This window comes from Ambystoma mexicanum, chromosome 4q (assembly GCF_040938575.1).
Source record: "Ambystoma mexicanum isolate Mex_15411 chromosome 4q, UKY_AmexF1_1, whole genome shotgun sequence".
Classification (NCBI taxonomy): domain Eukaryota; kingdom Metazoa; phylum Chordata; class Amphibia; order Caudata; family Ambystomatidae; genus Ambystoma; species Ambystoma mexicanum.
Window position 1 is genome coordinate 1,200,511,333 of NC_090928.1, and position 14,249 is coordinate 1,200,525,581.

Consider the following 14,249-nt stretch of genomic DNA (forward strand, 5'->3'; position numbering starts at 1 on the left):
TGCCGGGATTCAAACTTGTGTTAGCAAGGTGTGCACGGATGTCAAAGCAAGCGTTGTACTCGCTGTGCCACTTGACAGGCTACAGTGAAGTGGCACAGCGAGTAGAGCGCTTGACCGCCTATAGACCGGTTAAATTATTTCTATTAACCCACCCTGTGTCGTCTGCCTTTTTCAGAGCCCTCTAAACGACAGGGGATCAATATGGCGGTGATAGTGCGCAGTAGAAAACATTATGCCACTTTCAAAGAACAAGTTCAACTTGAGCGGTCTTTAATGCTTCGCTATTGTAATTATATTTGGTATAAAATAATCTAAAGGGTTACTTACAGTACAATTGCAATTGCCATTCTCTACGAGTAGTGCAGTCCCAAAATACGACTCCGCGTGTGCGAACGATCTTTCGCATAGTGATATAAAATATAAAAGTGGTTTTGTTTCAGAAATGTCATCCTTATCTTCTCTTACGTTTTAGCAACACTCCTTCAAGAGAAGTCTTTCATCACAATCTCTGTCTGTCAAGGTCAAAACACAATACAACCTTATAGTCCGCTTGGTGAGCCTCTCCGGGGCCCGAGAAAAAAATGGAAGCAGCTGACCTTCACTGTGAACGAGCATAAATTCTTACTTTGCAACATTCTGTGTAAAGCCATCTGTGAGAAGTTGGTTTTTGCACGCCATGTTTGTATATTGTTTGCGTGATATTAAAAAAAGTTTGTTTAAGGGACGTTATGGTTCTAAGTACAGCCGAAAGACCCCTGAAAATCGCAAGTTATGGTGAGCTATGAAAAATAACTCGCGCCACCACCGTGCACTGCTAAGACTAACACCCAAGATATCAAAGATGACATCGCAAATGTCATTGATGAAATCACTGATGACATCACATGTGTATGTACTTTTCATGGAATTTGTGTACTAGGGATTTTTATTATAATGTTGCGAAAAAAGTGTCAAGGATATTGCAATAAATATCATACCGTTATTAGTGCTTTGAACGATGCATTGATATAAATAGCATTGTATTATGGGATTCTATCTAGTATATTGAGCTACTAATGGAGAAACATAGCATTGTGTGCAGAGTACAAGATGAAAGTATAATATTTGTAATGTTAATATGTTGAATAATGAAATGATAATTGTCCTGAAATGTTAGAAAATTCACAAAATGGGGGTGTTCTGAGGATGTTATTCGTATTGTGTGATTGCTTAGCTGTATGCAATGAGGGATTGGCACAGAGAGTAAACACCGCGGCTTTTCGTGGACAGGGCATGCTACATCCAGGTTTTTCCAGGAAATTCACCATGGAAAGAAGACTGTACGGATCAGCCAATCAGATGTCGAGGTTGTGGATTTGTGTTGAAAGAGACTGTGTGTAGTGAAGATGGCAGAAGTGGAGAAAGTCAGGGTGTTGGTGCTCCGAGATATGTTTGTGCATGGTTTACAGCAGTACGCTGAATACAGGCATGTTGCAAAGAACTTTGATGTGAAAGGAGTGGAGGTGGTGTGGAGCACTGTGCCTGATTGCAATGTACAGGGAATTGTACAAGTTTGTGAGGATATGGCCACGATGAACAGTCCGCATGTGGTAGTTTTGCACTATGGTGCTTTCCATTTGGGCAACGTCAGTGCCCCTACTTTGTTGGCTGATTTGGAACGCTTGGTTCAAGCCGTAATGAAGATCCTTCCAAATGCGAAAGTAATTTTTTCTGGATTACTACCTAGGGCAATATGGGACAATAGTTCAGTTTTTTGTCCTCAGCAAAACATTGCTAGGTGTGTCATCAACCGTGGCATGTGTGCCTTCATGCTTATAGCTGGTATGTTCTTCTGTAACAATGAGAATATTGATGCCAGTAATGCTGTTAATTTTAAAGAAGATGGCATTTCTTTATCTTTTACGGGAAATGCCTTTCTATTTTGGAATGTAAGGGTTGCTTTGGAGAAGGTTATGTGAAGATTTTAGGAGTAAAGTAAGAAAAAAAAACAAGAAAAAAAATACAAAATAACAGGTGTCTGTCAAGCATCTGTAAACAAAAAAAAAAAACGGCTCTTTTCAGAGCCAACTTCAAAGGGGAAATGGGGCACACTATTTAAATTGACATTCACCACGCTCAGATTTTCGATATGTCCGCAGACATGGCGGTAGTCCGCGGACATGAAAATCACTACGAGGGGGTTAGTATGTTCTATGTTACATGTATATGAAGTCAGGGATATTATGGTTAAGTTGTGCTACTAAAAACCTATGAAATTCAGTGAAAAAACTTTGTTAAAGGGACGTTATGGTTAAGTTGCGCTACTAAAAACCTATGAAATTCAGTAAAAATAACTTTGTTAAAGGGACGTTATGGTTAAGTTGCGATACTAAAAACCTATGAAATTCAGTGAAAAAACTTTGTTAAAGGGACGTTATGGTTCAAAGTAAAACCGAAAAACCTCTGAAATTCGGCAGTTATGGTAACATAAGCAACCATAACTCGCGCCACCGTGCACTGCTAACACTAACACCCAGGACATCAAAGATGACATCACAAATGTAATTGATGACATCACTGATGACATCACATGGCTGGCTCTCCCTTTTTATCCTTTACTGATATATCGAAGCCACATAGTTTTCTTCAGTAACAGTCAGGAAGTAAAAATTGAAAAGTTACTATATTTGTAGACTTAGGGTCAAGTCACATCATATGAAACATATACATAGCGGAAGGCACAGGCTTGAAAGAGAGCAATCCTTTCTGTGCATGAAGATAATCATTAGGGTTATCAGCACTTTCTCATAGTTTTATTTTTATTACTCTACCTTCCCTGTATATGCTCATATTTGTATACATTATACTCACTCTCCTTTCCTTTAGGTGCAGTTACATCATGTGATACACATACATATGGTAAGTAGCAACTTTGAAACAGAGCAATAGTTTCTCTGCATAAAGACAATCAGTTAGGTTATGAACTCTTTCTGCTACTATTTCTGCTTTTTTGTTTACTTCACTGTCCCTGTATATACGCATATTTGTATGTGTTGTTGTCTCTTTGTGTTTTGTCTGTAATAATTATGTATTAAGTGGGTTTTATTATCTACTTATTACATGTTTCACAGTACGCAAAACTCTAATAAGAAAGCAGTTATCATTTCACTATTTAACATGGCAAGATTATGAATGTGGCACCTTCATCATGTATGCTGCACACACTGCCTAGGTTTCTGCATGAGTAGCTTAGTATACTGGATAGAACTTCATAATAGAAAGCTATTTATATCAATGCATTGCTTAATGCACTAATTAGCTCATGATATTTATCCCAATGATCCTTGACAGTTTTTGGTCAACATTATAAGAATCCCTCCTACAGAGTTTTCATGAAAAGTAAATGCACATGTGATGTCATCAGTGATGTCATCAATGACATTTGTGATGTCATCTTTGATGTCCTGGGTGTTAGTGTTAGCAGTGCACGGTGGCGCGAGTTATGGTTGCTTATGTTACCATAACTGCCGAATTTCAGGGGTTTTTCGGTTTTACTTTGAACCATATTGTCCCTTTAACAAAGTTTTTTCACTGAATATATATATATATATATATAGGGGTTTTGGGGGGTTTGGCGTTGGGTGGGAGGTTGTGGGGGGTTTCCCCCCACATATATGGTATAATTGACCTTCACAATTCGGTCAATTGTGAAAAGGTCAATTGTCATTCGAACAGTTGTAAAACGAACTATTCGTATACAACCAGATATATCACCCTCCTTCACCCTGTGGAGGCACTAACCTGCAGCTTTGTGTCTACCCTGATCATTATCAGCAGTAGAAGACGTTGTCGAATGCGTTTGTTGAACGCTGCAGAAGTAAATAAAGTGTGATATTGTTCATGAGTCTGTTCATCGTTATCTAGGGCAATACTGCTCTTATCTTCTCTCTAGTGGACTGATTAACGTGCTTACCTTGAAAACGCACGATGCGTTAGTGTAATCTCTGTGACAGTGGCGTTCGGTGCTGCTATGGAGCCTGGTCGCTGCAAGAGAGTAAGACGGTTGTCATGGTGATGTTTGTTTTTAAAGTGTCCGTTCGCGAACGAGCATGTCTGCCATACTAGTGTGGGCAAATACAATAGGCTATGTGAAGCCAACTCTAGTCTGTCAATATGCACTGTTTGAGGGTATGTTAACAACGCAGACGCTTGGAGATCCTGCGTTAAATTCTAAAAAGTAAATAATAAATAATAAATAGATCGAAAATTGTTGAAAATACAAGATCGCTTGTCCACTGCCTGCAGTGTTACGGGTTGAACAATAAATTACTGATATTGAAAAAAAAGTGGGAAAGAGATTGCATAAACAGGCTGTGCCTGCTGTCTTCGTGATGCATTCTGGTAAATGTGTGAAGTGCGATGTCAAATAATTCTCCAAAGGGATATTTCTCTTATTTTAGTGTGTTTCACAGTCGAAGATACTCACTAAGTAGATAGAACTAAAATTGTTGAAAAGGCTTATGTGGAGACTATAAAGATTGCGTCAATCACCGCTCTCACTGTGGGGTTGCGAGTATTCCATAGTCATGTAAGTGTTGTAGTACATACAGATAATAAAGCATTTTATCGAAAAGGCAATGAGTTTATACAAACAGACTGATATACTATAGGAAGCAATTGAGATCAAGTCCGTCATTCATTCCTCGCGGTGACAATGCTTCCAGACGATCAATCCAGTAGGCTTCTCTCTGTTGTCTTTTCTTTTTTGTATCCATGCAGGTGTTCTCAATGACTTCTAATGATTGAAATCTAAGTTGTGAGATGTTGTGCTTTTTTTCATTAAAATGTTTTGCCACTGCAGAATTGGTGTTTTTATTGCGTATACATGATTTGTGTTCATTAATACGTATTTGCAATTTCCGTCCTGTCTCACCCACGTAGTATATACCAAAGGGGCAACGTATGCCATAAATGCAATTTTCTTTATTGCAGGTTGCATAACATTGCTTTTGGGACTCCTCAGCTTTCTGAGAGGTCCCCTTTTCTTTGTCCTTGTCCTTCCCACTGGAGTCCTTAGGGGACACCCGGTGGAAGACCCACTTGTTAGCCAACCTAGCCAGCTTAAAGGGATCCAAAATGTTCTAGTCAGCAACATACTGACGCAGCTCTGGTGAACAGGCTTCAGAAAAATGCTCAAAAAAGAAAAGGTGAGAGAATTCAACAAACGTTTTCACTTTGTAACCATCAATCCACCCCAACCCCATCATGTTCATGTGCGCAGCACTCACCCAGTCAATCCAAGACCCATTCTCTCTTTTCTTAAATTCCCTGAACCTTTTAAGGTATTGGGTATGTGTCTTGCCGGACTTGGCAATCAAAGCAGACTTCATGCACTCATACTGACCCCTTTCTTCCACACTCAGTTTCAGAATACAGTCCTATCCAGTTTGAGGCACTCTGCTTAACAAACACTTAGCCCAATCTCTCTTATCAACATCATGAATTGCACAAGCCATTTCAAACGCTTCAATCCATTGGCGGATATCAGAACCCTCCGCATACACACCAACCAAATATTTCATGAACTTGGTTGCTGGGGACCTGACACTCTCAACTGGTTTAGCTGAAGTCTCCACTTGAGCTTTCTCTAACTGGATTCGCGGACATTCAGTGTCCTTGTCTTTGAGTTCAAGATCCCTATTTTTGAGTTCCACTTGTTGTGCCAACTCCTCTTTCTTAAACTCAACATCTATTTCCAATTTACGATATTCAAAGGCCAATTTCATCCTTAATAACTCAAGCTCCAGGGAAGTGCTGGGGTTTGGAACAGAGGCAGCAGGAATGGTGGCATTCCCATAATCAGATTCGGTGACAACCCTCGGGGTAGAGTCCTCAGTGGTTGCAACCCCCTTTCAAGAGTTTCACTATCAGTCTGGTAGTCCACCAGGGCAGCTATCAGCTCAGCCCTAGACTTATCCACAAAGTCGAACTCCCTGGCTTCACAAGCACTCTGGAGAGCCTCTAAGCTCATCCAAGTCAATTTACCATTTGCAATAGATTCCATTGCTTGTAATGCAGTTATCTTGTACACAACTAAACCTCAATTTAATAAAGTGCAGATATCCTTGTAAGTGGCACGGTTATACACTGATTCTTAAAACTATAAGCATCCCACTGCTGCTACCAGTGTAAAGACTGGAGGGGGGTGTCTGTACTTCTGCTCTGTATATGGTAGAGGAGAGGCACAGAGGACCCCAGCCAAGATTATCTATTATTGGTACGTGGTCGAACAATCAAGGCCTAGCTTCTCAGGAGGTGATGCAGGCTGGTTCTTAAGTACAGTGTAGTCCCCAAGCACCCACAAAGGAATGTCCGCACACTGTATCGGTTAAAACACAGTCTTTATATAACGAATATTCAAGGTTATGTACACTATCACAATAACTCACTTTGTGCTCCGAAAATCAACAATGGTAAATATATACAGTTCTACAGTGGTACCACAAATATTATCAGATCACATTAAATTGCATCAACTATACCGTCAAAATGTCACACAGATCAATAAAGAGGAAACCAGCAGTAGAGAGAAGAAGGAAAGCAAGATGGTTGAACAATTGGCAGAATACTGGTTGCTACCGTTAAACACAGCTCTGTGTGGAGATCCCCCCAACCTGGGCAACTTGTAGAATAAAGAGACAAGCGCAGTCCATATATTGTTCCCAATAGACTTCCCAATAGTTCTGCAACCCCAAAGTACCTGGCGTTGTAGCGTTCCTCGGCAGGGAATCGACGGCCCTTCTTGAGTGCCCTCCCTTTAAGGCAGGAGTCACGGGTCGTCAAACGTCCGACAGGGAACAGGGTGTTCTACGATGGTGAAGTGGCAGCTTCGTTCCTAGCGGTGCTCGTTGACGGGGAAGCGTAAATGTCCTGCAAGGAAGAGGCGTGCGGGGCACCTCGGTGTCGATTGTTCTGGACTGCAAAGGCCCAGCAAGGGCATCAAGTCGTCTGCGTCTCTGTGGTCCTTGGGTGGCGGGAAACCCACCGGCAGATGCTCCTCGTCGTATCGACTGTCAGGCCTTCTCCAGCGGGATAAAGCAGGCGGCGATGCAGATGTGTGCGTCCTTGGCTCAAATTAAGTTCTTAGGCAAACGGGAGCACGGCAGCTCCAGTCGGCGACAGCGGTCATCGACAGTGGCAGACAACAGTCCGGGCGCTTCTCTTTGGGATTCTGCGGCAGTCCCCATCTTCGGTCGGTGGCCTGTCGTAGGTCTGTCTACCAGGGAGCTTTGTTAAATATCAGCTGGTGCACGATGGTCCCTCGTAGCTCGGGAAGAGGGCGCCTTACCAGGTCCTCTCTGGGTCAGTTCTTGGAGACACAGCAGCTTCAGATTGTGAAGGAGAGCAACAGCAATTCTTCTCTTCCAGCAGGTCTTCAAGGTTAAGCTTCAGTTTCACTCCAGTTACTCTTCAGCTTCTGAACATGAATTCTAGCAGTGAGAGTCCCCCAGATATACTATTTGGTCTCCCATTCATTCTGCTAGGTCACACTCAGGCAACCAATCGGTCAGAAGGGCATTCATGCAGGCAGGCATCCAATCAGGTGCATACTGCATTCAGGCCATTCACTCCTCTCCAGACATTCACAACAAGTCAAGTGTATAGGGACAAGTACCCAGCCATTCAACATTCCACACTGCATTCATACCAGTTTCGGGCAGGGCTGTCTCAGCCATTGTGTCAAACACCAGATACTAGACACCCACAACACAGAATGCGTATTCGTCACACACTCCATTCACCCAGGTCCCACCCACAGGCGTACCCACAACATATAGTCATTGGGAAGGATCCAGCCAGTCTGGCCTGGACTTCACAACAACACCATATATGGAACTTCCACCCAACATCCGGTCAGGGGGAAGGGACAGAGTCAGGGCTTCCCAGGACTTTGGGAAAACAAGGTAACAGGCGATAGAAAGCAAGAGGCCACGGGAGCCATCTGGTTTCCTATCAGGAATCAACTGATCCCAATGGCAGGGGGCCTGGGTATCCCAAAATGGAGGATACTCAGACCACCTGTAAAATTCAGCATGGAGCTGCCACCAGCTATACCCTGCTCAGACCACCTGTCAAATTCAGCATGGAGCTTCCACCAGCTATACCCTGCTCTGTGGGCCACCCACAGGTGCCCAAAAACATACACTAGGGGCACAGGGTTGTACCCCCACCCATGGATGCCATAAGGGTATCCCATGGGTCTGTTCACCAAACCAAAAGAGAAAGCTGCACCACCAGGAGTCCCACATGAACTCCTGCGTGGAAAACATGACAGAACACACGATAGAAAACAGTAAAGGACAAGGATACTAAGGCCCTGTCCCTCCGATGCATTTCCAGCATGACACTACCTCACCCCATACACCATAAAACGCACCACACACAGCAGCCAAAGCACTCTGGCAGAATGGCCCATTGCACCTCCACCTCCCACCGCAAGGGACACTCACTGCAAAGACCCCGTTTGCAGCCCAGGAAAGAAACAAATACTAAACTCTTGGTGCTCCACCATCCCAACCCCACCACGAAAGAAACTGACCTACTACCTGTTGCCTCCGCCCAACAGCCTGTCTCCAGCCAATCTACCACACCTCACAAAGTACTCACTACGTCTAAAATAGAGAGGACCCATGGGCCTCCCACTACTAACTTGAAGAGTCTTGGTCTAGCCATCTCAATCCCTTCTAATGCACTTAACCCCCATTCTGCTGTAGACCAAGTCCCTTATGGTCAGTGAAGGCCAACTACACCAACTATAACCTTTTCAGTGTCCTTAGAATTATCTGTAGGACTTACAGAAGAAGCCACATTTTGCAATAATGCATATATAAAGGAAGCACCTGGTTCCCCCAACGCATACACTTAACAAAAGGGAGCTTTATTTTATGCTTGGTTATGAGTCCAGTTACCTTAAAGCTTCTGCATTCTTTTGGGAATTGGGAGGATCTTGTGGGAATTGGGATGTTTGCAGCCGGAGTACCTACCTTCTCTTCATGTTTGCATGGTCCGTGAAAGCCTCTTCTTTTGTTGTTGAAATGGGCTCAAGTGAGGGATACAATCGGAGCAGCAGGGGTGTCATTTCACTGTAGTGGAAGTAACATCAAACACCCCTTGATCCCTTAACATCCCCCTCCTGAAATTTCATGACATGAGGTTTCACCTCAAGGCAAGACCATTGCATTGATTGCAAAAAATGTTCACCGAGTTCATGGGGTATTAGTATCATGGGTGTTGCTAGGTCTGGGAAAGATCTGGGGCTACGCTAATGTCGGTACCGTCGGGACTCGGAGCTAGCTAGCCTTTTGTTGTATCCCCTGAGCTTATATCCGGGGGCTACAACCAAAAGACCTGGGGCTAGAGAAACCCCAGGACCCCCCACTCTAGCAATGCCTCGGGTTAGTATGTTGATAAAGAGTGATTAATACACATGCCAATTCCCATCTTTTAAAACTTTCATACTGTGAAGGCCCAAGGCCAAGAGACCTGAGCTACCCCTCTCTGATGATATCCAATGCAGCTGAAACATGTCTGGGGATGCTTGTGGTCTCTTTCAGAAGGGATGTGGCCAAGCAGTTTGGGAGGGACTGGCCCTTTTGGGGTGGGATCAAGCCTGATTTGCATATGGTCTTTCCTATTTCTGTAATGGCTTGGCAGTCGAAGAACAATGAGAGTCGCCCAGAGCAATGCCAGAGGTTACCATTAATTCAAAACCTTCCAGCCTTCACCTCTTTTGTTTTGCTTTAGTCACCCCAAGTGTGGCAGGTATGCCCAGACTTTGGTCTCTGCCTGCTGTGGCAAGAGCCCAAGCTACCCCCCACTGATGATACCCAATGCGGCTGAAACCTATCTGAAGCTGCTTGTGGTCTCCTGCAGAAGGGATGTGACCTAGTAGTTTGGGCTGGATTGCCCGTTTGGGGTGGGACCAAGCCTGATTTGCATATGTTCTTTTCCCTTTCTGTAACGGTTTGGCATGGGAACAACAATGGTCTGGACAGTTGCCCACAAAAAGGCCCTCTGATGGAAAAATAGGGGTACTGATTGCTCCCCTAAGCATCCCCATATGATGCCCATCTGGATGAGTATCGGCACCACATGACCTGGAGATTTCCCCCTCACCAACAGTAATGCATTTCATGACGTGGCGTTGCAAATGCAATATACGGAAAACACAACATAAATATTCCAGACAAAAAAAAAAAAGAAAAAAAACTGCTTAATCAAAAGAAAACAACGTCCTACATTTCCAATCAGTAAATGCCGCAATCAGGACCATGGCGGCGGAAAACCAGCGAGGCTGTTTAAGGACGAGAGCTGGTAAACTGAAGCGGCATTACATCACGACTCATTACATAGGCCACATCTATCGACAAAATGATACGTTTGCGAGCTTTGAGGGCCGCGGCTCCTTGATTGGCTAATAGCAGTGCATTGCCTTATAATTTAAAAAGTTGGCTCCCTTTTTCTGGCTCCATTGCCAGCCTGACAGAGCCTGGCCCTTTTTTGATGGAAGAATTACAGTGCTTGAGAGAGCACCTTAGGAAATTAAATTGGCAGCAATGAATGGACGGCAGGATACTGTATAATGTATGGCCACCTATGCACTGCCAGGGCTCAGTGTATGGCCCACGCGCTGATCCTGTTTTTATAACAGAATTACTGGAGGTGATTATTTTTTTTCCCCCTGGCAGATGTTTAGCAGCTTTGAAAAGAGCAAGAGGCAGATTTCCTAATGACTTGATGACACTGGCAAACTGGTTTATTTCAACGAAAGCCAATTGGCCGCATGAGCTGTATAATCCTCTACTTAAACAAGGTGTGTAGAGGTCTTCAGTCCCTGATAAGGCATTGTTAGGGCTAGCATGCATGTGGGTTGTGTTGAAGTTGTATAGATGCAGGTTCCTATAGAACCAGGCATCATTATTGGCCATACACTGAGATTTCTGCAATATAAGGATCACCATTATACCAGCCCTCATTTCAGCTGGCTGGAGTCGACCTAATGTAATAATTTCTTAAATGGACTTAATAGATTTATGTTTATGTTTATTGAATTTATATAGCGCTTTACGGCAAAGCGCTTTACAGAGTAACAACAAGATACAGAATTGAAAGAAGCATATTTACAAACATGAAACAAACCAGAAGTACAGTATATGGAACAATTTGCTCAAAGGGAGGGGAAGAAGGAGGGAGGGGAGGGGAGAGGAGGTAGGTTAAGGGGTATAAATGTCAGGTTTGAGGTCAGCGGGAATGGGAGAAAGGGGGAGGAGGAGGGTGGGAGGGGGGAGTACCCCAGGTGGCCTCCTACGCCTCTTGGTAGCAGTGTCTAGTATGAGGTCAGTATGAGTATAAGGATGATTTGGCGATCACCCTTGTGATGTCCTCAGTGGTTGGGCATCCGTGTTCAGTTACCTTGCCCTAGCTGTCCTTTGCTAATTTCTTGCGTGCATTTGGCTGTATCTTTCCCTTGACATGGGATTTACATGAGGTAAATATTTACCTACAGTTTAGGAGAGCTGGTGGCCATTTCTTAGTGATTAGTGCATGTTGGCAGCAAACAGCTTTAATATCTCTGAAAACCAGTACTTTTCATTGCACATCTGTCAGCTCTCTGGGCCTAATAACGAGTTGGGCAGTATTCCTGTGGTAAATCCGCCCAAGTACCGCCCAACTGAATTACTGTTATCTCCACTTGGTCCAGCAGAATTACCTCTGGATTACAAGTGACAGTGTAAGACCCCATTTTATTTGAGTCTAGAGGTCTCAATGGGGCTTCTTTGGTGGAATTACTGCAGCAGTATTTCTGCCGTGGTAATTCAGCCGATTTTGCCAATTTGTTTGGGTGGTAAATTGAAGGATTTACCTCCAGCATGATGCTGGGGATGAATCCCCCAGTCCATGGCAGAGTGGTCAAGTTGGCAGTAACGAATTTACTGCCAATTTTACCACTTACCGCCTTACTTGACATGAGGCCCATCTGTCTTGCTATTGTAGCCCCTGCTTTTCTGGCTCTTTAAAGTTACATCAGGCTAGCAATGGGCCCCACTGCAACTACCAAACCATACCCAGACCAGCTGGCGAGGTGAGGCACTGAGCAACCTGAAATTAAAGTGTTAATACAGGAGATGTGTCACAATCTGGGTTCCTGGTATAAAGTGAAGCACAGTACACCAGAGGGGAACTTTTAGCCCTTGCAGGAATTTATGTTACAAAACAAACAGAACATATCTGGCAAGCACCACAAACTGTTCACCAATCCCAACTTCCCACTCGCTCCAGCAGCTACTAAGGAACCCACCAGGCCGAAGGCGGAGAAGATGCATGGAAGGGAGGGCCCCCATTCCCAGAGTCAGACTATCACCATGGACACTGACCAAGGCACAGTTGATAACCCTGTATATCTTCACCCGCCAAACCATTGCACACCTCCTCACCTTATCCAGCCTGACATTGAGAGTACCATCAACACACAAAAAGCTGTACCACCGCTTGTGAAGGTGGTATCAGTCTTGCATTTCTGTGGCACAGGCACATATCAGCACAACATCGGCATGCTGCATCGCATGTCGCAAACAGCATTTTCAAAAGTCCTGGGACCAGTGCTGGATGCACTGCTGAAACATGTGCACCAGCATATCTCTCTGCCCAGCACCCCTGCAGAGGTGCATGCCACAAAGACCAGATTCTATGACACTGCCCACTTCCCCAATGTAATAGCAGCTCTGAACTGCACACAGCTGCCATTGTTGGCACCCCAGGTATCAGAGCATGTGTTTCGAAACAGGAAACAGTGCCAGTCCCTGAATGTGCAATGTACATGTGACGCAGACTTCACTGTCACCCACTGCTGTGCCAGTTTCTCAGGTGCAAGTCATGACGCAATGGTTCTATGGATCAGCACCCTGCCTGCCTACATGGAGACCCACTGAGGACAGAGCACTTGGAACCTAGGTATGTATCCACAAAGGGGAATGTGGAATTGGATGTGGGGGGGCAAAGATCTACCATGCCCATGTAGCACAAAGTATCCTGGGGCATGATCCACTTTGCCTCGCAAACACCCCATCCCATGCCCCCGCCATGTTAAAGCAGTCAGGCTGAAGGGAACACAAGTCCCAGAATTCTTAGGACACCATAAGTGAAAATGCATTTTTGGGGTACAGCGCCACCTCACTTACCGCTCAGATATGATGCCGGGCCCAAGTGGTGATGCACAGTAGCAAAAGGGAAAGCACCCACCATTCCCAGTAGCACATAGCAGTCCAGAGACACACAGAAAGACAATCAAACAGACGGCCGCAGGCACATATCACATACACCACAATGGGCAAGAAAAAGGCAGCGCAGGCCACAACATACAAAATAACCATTGGGATGTGAAGGGATGATTGGAGAAGCCAGACTATGAGGGCACATACACATGCTGCAGAGCAGGATGGGCACAAGTGATTGTGCATTGTCAAATGCAAGGGAAACACATTGATGGCACTAGCGTGTAGACAGATAAGTGCATAGAAGTGAAAAATATGCACCACTTAGTAAGTACAGGGAAGTATGACCATTACCAATGTAGAGGAGGAGCCAAATGCCTCTACCAGAAGTTCCGTGTCCGCCTTGCCTATATGTTGGGAACTGAAAATTGTGACAAGCAAAACCCCAGTGATGATGCCTATAATACGAAAAGCCTTTGAAACAAGGCATCCATTGAGAAAACCTTTTTTCATGTATCCTCAGAGAGCTGATGGTCTCTCACGGGAGATCCATGTAGAAATGCAAAGATGAATGAAAGAGAAGATTGGTGATGTCACATGAAGCAAACACAACGCTCTACAAAGAGATGCCGAGAGAGAAGATCAATAGACCGAATAGAATCTGATGACGAAGTAAAGAATCGAGAGATCTTTCATGTGCGAAATGAAGGTTTAAGTGTGACGGGCATTGGAGAAAATGCAAGCCGTTTATAAACTGTACAGATGCTGCAATGCAAGTAGACTAAGTAATCATGAAGGCTGGCAAGACGTAGTGAATAGACTGCAGGCGGTGCTGCCTATATATAGAATCTGGATGTTCCACGTCATATTTTACCAAACCAGGACCTATTGAACAGAAGAGCTAAAAGTGTGGCGCAGCAGAGAAAAACAGCTGACAATCGAGGAAGAATCGAGAAGGCTGCCTGGCCCAGTGTCAAAGGCCAGGGCAGCCAAGAACTG